Source organism: Cornus florida, unplaced genomic scaffold (assembly GCF_030987335.1).
Source record: "Cornus florida cultivar Cherokee Brave unplaced genomic scaffold, ASM3098733v1 CherokeeBrave_3.0.0_Hap2_Chr09, whole genome shotgun sequence".
Classification (NCBI taxonomy): Eukaryota; Viridiplantae; Streptophyta; class Magnoliopsida; order Cornales; family Cornaceae; genus Cornus; species Cornus florida.
The window spans coordinates 12,508,416-12,515,788 of NW_026775579.1; positions in this window are offsets into that span (position 1 = coordinate 12,508,416).

Here is a 7,373-nt window from a genome sequence, read left to right on the forward strand (position 1 = left end):
ACCCGATAACGGATCCAGATGCGGAAGCAACAGAAACAAGACAATGGTCTCTCAAGGCATAACACACCTCTACCTCAATTTGAGATGAAAATCTCAAATCTCCACCGGAAGAAAAGTGTTCTGAATTCACCGAAACTCCTAAGTTTTGTCGGAGACAACACAATCTATATGAATCCCCAAGAAGCCCCATGAAAATCACAACTTAACCTCAAACCCAAACTCAGGAAATGGTCAGAAATGGATTCAAATAAAGGGTAAAGATAGAACACGACGAGGGGAACAATAAATGTAAAGGCCGAACAATTTCTACCAAGGAAATCAAGTGGAGGAGAAGGAGAAAGAGTGGCAGCCAAGGAGCTCCCATGGCTACAGGCCAAGAGGTGGAGAAGATGAAGAAATCTGATTTTTCTTCTTTAAGTCCCATATTTATAGTAAGTCTCAAAAAGTGCCCCAAAAGGGCCCCGCCGGGTCCAGAAAAGTGGATTTTGAGCAAACGCACTCAAATGGCAAAACTTCATGAACATAAAAGATTCAAAATGAGAAAATATGAACAACGGAAGAAATGGTGTCAAAAATTGAGTCCCGAGGAGAAAGATATGCCCCAAACAAGTTCGGCAGCTACTAGGTCCAAAAGTCTGAAACTGAAGAAAAATGATCAGAAGGAAATTCTATGAGTCCACGACTTGACCAAATGTGAAAATGAATCCCCTACGAGGATCCAGGCTCAAAATGAGACATTTTTGTAATACCTTTCGTTAATTGCACAATGGCACCTCCAAAAAGGGTTAACTACACTAATGGCCCAGAATGAAAATATCTTTCAAAAATATTTTCTTAAAAACCCCTGAAATAAAATATCTTTAAAAGATATTTATGAAAAACACCTCAAGAAAAGAAAAAAATTCCAAAAAACTGTGCATCCATGCCCCTATAGACACAGGGAGCAACCAGAGTACTTTCTTGAAAAAGTAAAGATACGTATTTCATGGAAACCACTGAGAATGAAGATATGTGAAGTCAAAATTTAACTCCGAGTATGAAAAGTGAGGGTGTGCCAAAAACTGACAAACTGGGAAAAGACAGAATAGGAAAAAAGACGAAATAGTGCATAGTGTCAAAAAACGAAAAATGCGAAAATGACTCGGTCCTCAAAGGAAGTTGTCAATCCGAATGAAATAGTCTCAAAAATTAATTTCAAGCACTTGAGACGACACTATGTGATGAGAAACAGAACTCAGAACAGAAAATTAAACGGAAAAAATTTATCCGATAAATTTCAAAAAAAGGAAAGGGAGTCAAATGACCGGGTCATTACAGAAAATACATAAATAAAGGTATCTATTATGTCACTATACCTTCTTAATGTAGTAAGATTGAATCTTTGAAAGAAAATGAGAGTTTTGAGTTAAAATTATTTGAGTTATCTCTAAAGTCCCAAAGAGTGTTTTAATGAAAAAAGATTGAATCTTTGGAAGAAAATACTTTAATAAAGGTACCTATTACATCACTAGACCTTTTAAATGTATAAAGATTGAATCTTTGAACGAAAATAAAGTTTGGAGTTAAACTTATTCGAGTTCCCTTTGACGTCCCGAAAAGTGTTTTAAAAAGTAAAGATTGAATCTTTAAATAAAAGTACCTCATTCAAGGTACCTATTATGTCACTAGACCTTTTATATCTAAAAAGATTGAACCTTTGAAAGAAAATGAGAGTTTTGAGTTTAACTTATTCGAGTTACCTACGAAGTCGCGAAAAGTGTTTTAACGACTAAAGATTGAATCTTTGAATGAAAATACCTCAATAAAGCTACCTTTTATGTCACGAGACCTTTTAAATGTATATAGATTGAATCTTTAAAAGAAAAAGAGAGTTTTGAGTTAAACTTATTCAAGTTACCTATAACGTCGTGAAGAGTGTTTTAATGACTAAAGATTAAATCCTTGAATGAAAATGACTCAATAAAGGTACCTATTATGTCACCCGACCATTTTAATGTAAAAAGATTGAATATTTGAAAGAAAATGAGAGTTTCGAGTTTAATTTTTTCCTGTTACCTATGAAGTCGCGAAGAATGTTTTAATGACTAAAGATTGAATCTTTGAATGAAAATACCTTAATAAGGGTACCTACTATGTCACTAGACCTTTTTAATGTATAAAGGTTGAATCTTTGAAAGAAATTGAGAGTTTTAAGTTAAACTTATTTAAGTTTCCTATGAAGTCGTGAAGAGTGTTTTAATGAGTAAAGATTGAACCTTTGAATGAAAATACCTCAATAATGGTACCTATTATGTCACTAGACCATTTTAATGTATAAAGATTGAATCTTATAATGAAAATGATAGTTTTGAGTTAAACTTATTCGAGTCCCTTTGACATTCCGAAGAGTGTTTTGATGAGTAAAGATTGAATCTTTGAATGAAAATACCTCAATCAGTGTACCTATTACACCACTAGACCTTTTTAATGTAAAAATATTGAATCTTTGAAAGAAAATTAGAGTTTTGAGTTTAACTTTTTCAAGTCACCTATGAAGTCGCAAAAAGTGTTTTAATGACTAATGATTTAATCTTTGAATTAAAATACCTCAATAAAGGTACCTATTATGTCACTAGACTTTTTAATGTATAAAGATTGAATCTTTAAAAGAAAATGAGAGTTTTGAGTTAAACTTATTCGAGTTCCCTTTGACGCCCCGGAGAGTGTTTTAATGAGTAAAGATTGATCCTTTGAATGAAAATACCTCAATCAGGATACCTATTATATCACTAAACCTTTTTATTATATAAAGATTGAATCTTTGAAAGAAAAACAGTGTTTTGAGTTAAACTTATACGAGTTACCTATGAAGTTGCGAAGAGTGTTTTAATTAAAAAAAATTGAATCTTTGAATAAAAATACCTCAATAAAGGTATATATTATGTCACTAGACCTTTTTAATGTATAACAATTGAATCTTTGAAAGAAAATGAAAGTTTTGAGTTAAACTTATTTGAGTTCCCTTTAACGTCCCGAAGATTGTTTTAATGAATAAAGATTGAATCTTTGAATGAAAATAAGTCAAACAAGGTACCTATTATGTCACTAGACCATTTTAATATAAGTGAGGGTTTTAAGTTAACCTTATTCGAGTCACCTATGAAGTCACAAAAAGTGTTTTAATGACTAAGGATTGAATCTTTGAATGAAAATACCTCAATAAAGGTTTCTATTATGTCACTAGACATTTTTAATGTATAAAGACTGAATTTTTGAAAGAATGAAAAATAGAGTTTTGAGTTACACTTATTCGAGTAACCTATGAAGTCGCAAAGAGTGTTTTAATGAGTAAAGATTGAATCTTTGAATACAAATACCTTAATAAAGGTATCAATTATGTCACTAGACGTTTTTAATGTATAAAGATTGAATCTTTGAAAGAAAATGAGAGTTTTGAGTTAAACTTGTTCGAGTTCCCTTCGACGTCCCGAAGAGAGTTTTAATCAGTAAAGATTAAATTTTAGAACGAAAATACCTTAATCAAGGTACCTATTATATAACTAGACCTTTGTAATGTAAAAAGATTGAATCTTTGAAAGAAAATGAGTGTTTTATGTTAAACTTATTCAAATTTCCTATGAAGTTGCGAAGAGTGTCTTAATTACTAAATATTGAATCTTTGAATGAAAATACTTCAATAAAGGTACCTATTTTATCACTTGAACTTTTTAATGTATAAAGATTGGATCTTTGAAACAAAATGAGAGTTTTAAGTTAAACTTATTCAAGTTCCCTTTGACGTCCCGAATAGTGCTTTAATGTGAAAAGATTGAATCTTTGAATGAAAATACCTCAATCAAGGTACCTGTTATGTCACTAGATCTTTTTAATGTAAAAAGACTGAGTCTTTGAAAGAAGATGAGAGTATTGAGTTAAACTTATTCGAGTACCCTACAAAGTCGTAAAGAGTGTTTTCATGACTAAAGATTGAATCTGTAAATGAAAATACCTCAACAAAGGTTCCTATTATGTCACAAGACCTTTTTTAATGTATAAAGATTGAATCTTTGAAAGAAAATGAGAGTTTTGAGTTAAACTTATTTGAATTCCCTTTGATGTCCCGAAGAGTGTTTTAATGAGTAAAGATTGAATCTTTGAATAAAAATACCTCAATCAAGGTTCCTATTATGTCAGTAGACCTTTTTAATGTAAAAAAAATTGAACCTTTGAAAGAAACTGAGAGTTTTGAGTTAAACTTATTCGAGTTACCTACAAAGTCGCGAAGAGTGTTTTATTGACTAAAGATTGAATCTTTGAATGAAAATACCACAATAAAGGTACCTATTATGTCCCTAGACATTTTTAATGTAAAAACATTTTAATCTTTGAAAGAAAATGAGAGCTTTGAGTTAAACTTATTCGAGTTACCTATAAAGTCGCGCAGAGTGTTTTATTGACTAAAGATTGAATCTTTGAATGAAAATACCACAAAAAAGGTACCTGCTATGTCGATAGACCTTTTTATGGTATAAAGATTTTAATCGTTGAAAGAAAATGAGAGTTTTAAGTTAAACTTATTCGAGTTCCCTTTGACGTCCCATAAAGTGTTTGAATGAGCAAAGACTGAATTTTTGAATGAAAATACCTCAATCAAGGTACCTATTATGTCACTATACCTTTTTAATTTAAAATGATTGAATCTTTGAAAGAAAATGAAATTTTTTAGTTTAACTTATTCGAGTTACCTAGGAAGTTGCGAAAAGTGTTTTAATGACTAAAGATTGAATCTTGGAATGAAAATACCTTAATAAAGGTATCTATTTTGTTACTAGACCTTTTTAATGTATAAAGATTGAATCTTTGAAACAAAATGAGAGTTTTGAGTTAAACTTATTCTAGTTCACTTTGGCATCCCGATGAGTGTTTTAATGAGTTAGGATTGAATCTTTAAATGAATATACCTCAATCAAGGTACCTATTATGTTACTAGACTTTTTTAATCTAAAAAGATTGAATCTTTGAAAGAAAATGAGATTTTTGAGTTTAACTTATTCGAGTTACCTATGAAGTCGCGAAGAATGTTTTGACGACCAAAGATTTAATCTTTGAATGAAAATACCTCAATAACAGTACCTATTTTGTCACTAGACCTTTTTAATGTATAAAGATAGAATCATTGAAAGTAAATGAGAGTTTTGAGTTACATTTATTCGAGTTACCTATGAAGTCAAAAAGAATGTTTAATGAGTAAAGAATAAATCTTTGAATGAAAATACCTCAATAAAGATACCTATTTTGTCACAAGACCTTTTTAATGTATAAAATTGAATCTTTGAAAGAAAATGAAATTTTTTAGGTAAACTTATTCGAGTTGTCATTGACATCCCGAAGAGTGTTTTAATGAGTAAATATTGAATCTTTGAATAAAAATAACTCAATCAAAGTACCTATTATGTCACTTGACCTTTTTAATGTAAAAAGATTGAATCTTTGAAAGAAAATGAGAGTTTTGAGTTTAACTTTTTTGAATTACCTATGAAGTCGCGAAGAGTGTTTTAATGACAAAAGATTGAATCTTTCAATGGAAATACCTCAATAAAGGTACCTATTATGTCACTAGACCTTTTTAATGTATAAAGATTGAATCTTTGAAAGAAAATGAGAGTTTTGAGTTAACTTATTCAAGTTCCCTTTGGCGTCCCGAAGAGTGTTTTAATGAATCAAGTTTGAATCTTTGAATGAAAATATCTCATTCAAGGTACCTAATATTGTTGGGATTTATATGCCCTGGCATAGCAAATTCCTATTTTAATTAAAGTGACATATGTTACTAACATATTTGAAATATTTATGCTTTATACAATTGGTGAATTCAATGTATTATCTTTCAATTCATTATGGAATTGATCGTGTCCACTTGATTACAAAGATATTTATATATGTATGTGATGGCGATCAATACATGAATATAAATAATAATCATAAATAGTTCATAGTCGGTAATTATAGATGGACTCATTATTAACTAAAACTTGAACTGGATCCATGTTAGGTTGAGATATATTGTAAAGGTCGTTGTATGCAATTGCTCCCTATCACTATCATGGCATTTGACTCTCAAGCATGAGAGAAGTATAGACTCTTTTATTAATTAATAATTATTTTCATTTGTTCGGCGGATACTTCGGGATCCATAGATCGGTACTTTGAGTAGTTATGTAATTAATAGTTAGAGGGTTATATTCTCAATATTTGCATCAATGCTACTTGTATTTATTTTGTATTGATTACGATTAATAACAAATTAAATTCGAAGGCCTTCGTATGTTTTAAGACAAAATGATTTTTTACATATTTATTTATTTAAATTATTATTTTTGTCAAACAAATATTTTATTGTGATCAATCCGGAAATAATCAAAGGTACCAAAATAAATATATTAATTAAGTAGTCGGATTGATGGCTTTATTTATCCGATAATTAATTATGCATAGAGGGGTCAAAGTGTAACATTGACTTAGAGGTTATTTACTATTTAATTGGGGTGCAATTAATTTCTTTTAGTGGAGTATAAATTAATTTATGAATTAATTGAATTGGGTCCATCGTTTTATGGACCAGGCCAATTATTAATTTATAGTAGCCAAGAAAATAGTATGCCCAAAGGATTCTCACCCATTGCCCAAGTTGATATTGGAGTCCTATTAGAATTGAGATATATGAATTAGATATTGAGAAGGATTTATTGTTTCCTTTTCTTATTTTGATGTTGCCTATATATACATGGGTCCATGTATATTCTAAATGAGACTTTTGGGAGAAAAGAAATAATATATTTTCTCTCTCTAGATTTTAGGGTTTGGTTTCTCTTCTAATGGAGGCTACCATAAGCCTTGCCACCTAGGTCATTCATCAAGGTATATGTGTGATTCCTAATGGCAAAATCATTATCAAGAAGATAAAGATCCATGTAAGAGGCATCTAGGAAAGGGATCTACAATAAGTGAGAATATTCACTTTAGAGGAAAGATTTAAAGGTTTACTCAAACCTTTGATGTAAGTATTCAATCTATTAATTGAATGATATATTATATTTTATATTTGCATAAAACTTACCTCAATGTGATGAATCAAGATATATGTATGAAAATCCCTCAAAAAGTTTTTAAAACTTGCACGTTTCCTAATAGTGGTATAAGAGTATGATTTGATTCTTTGCTAGAGATCAAGTTTTTATGAAAATCATCATTCATGGATCCAAATTATATATGCATATATATATTCATTGATGTATGTTGATGTATGATTTAATATGTTGATATATATTAATACATGATGATGATGTATGTATAATTGTGAATGTATGATGATATTTTTTTTGGGCCATGGATGA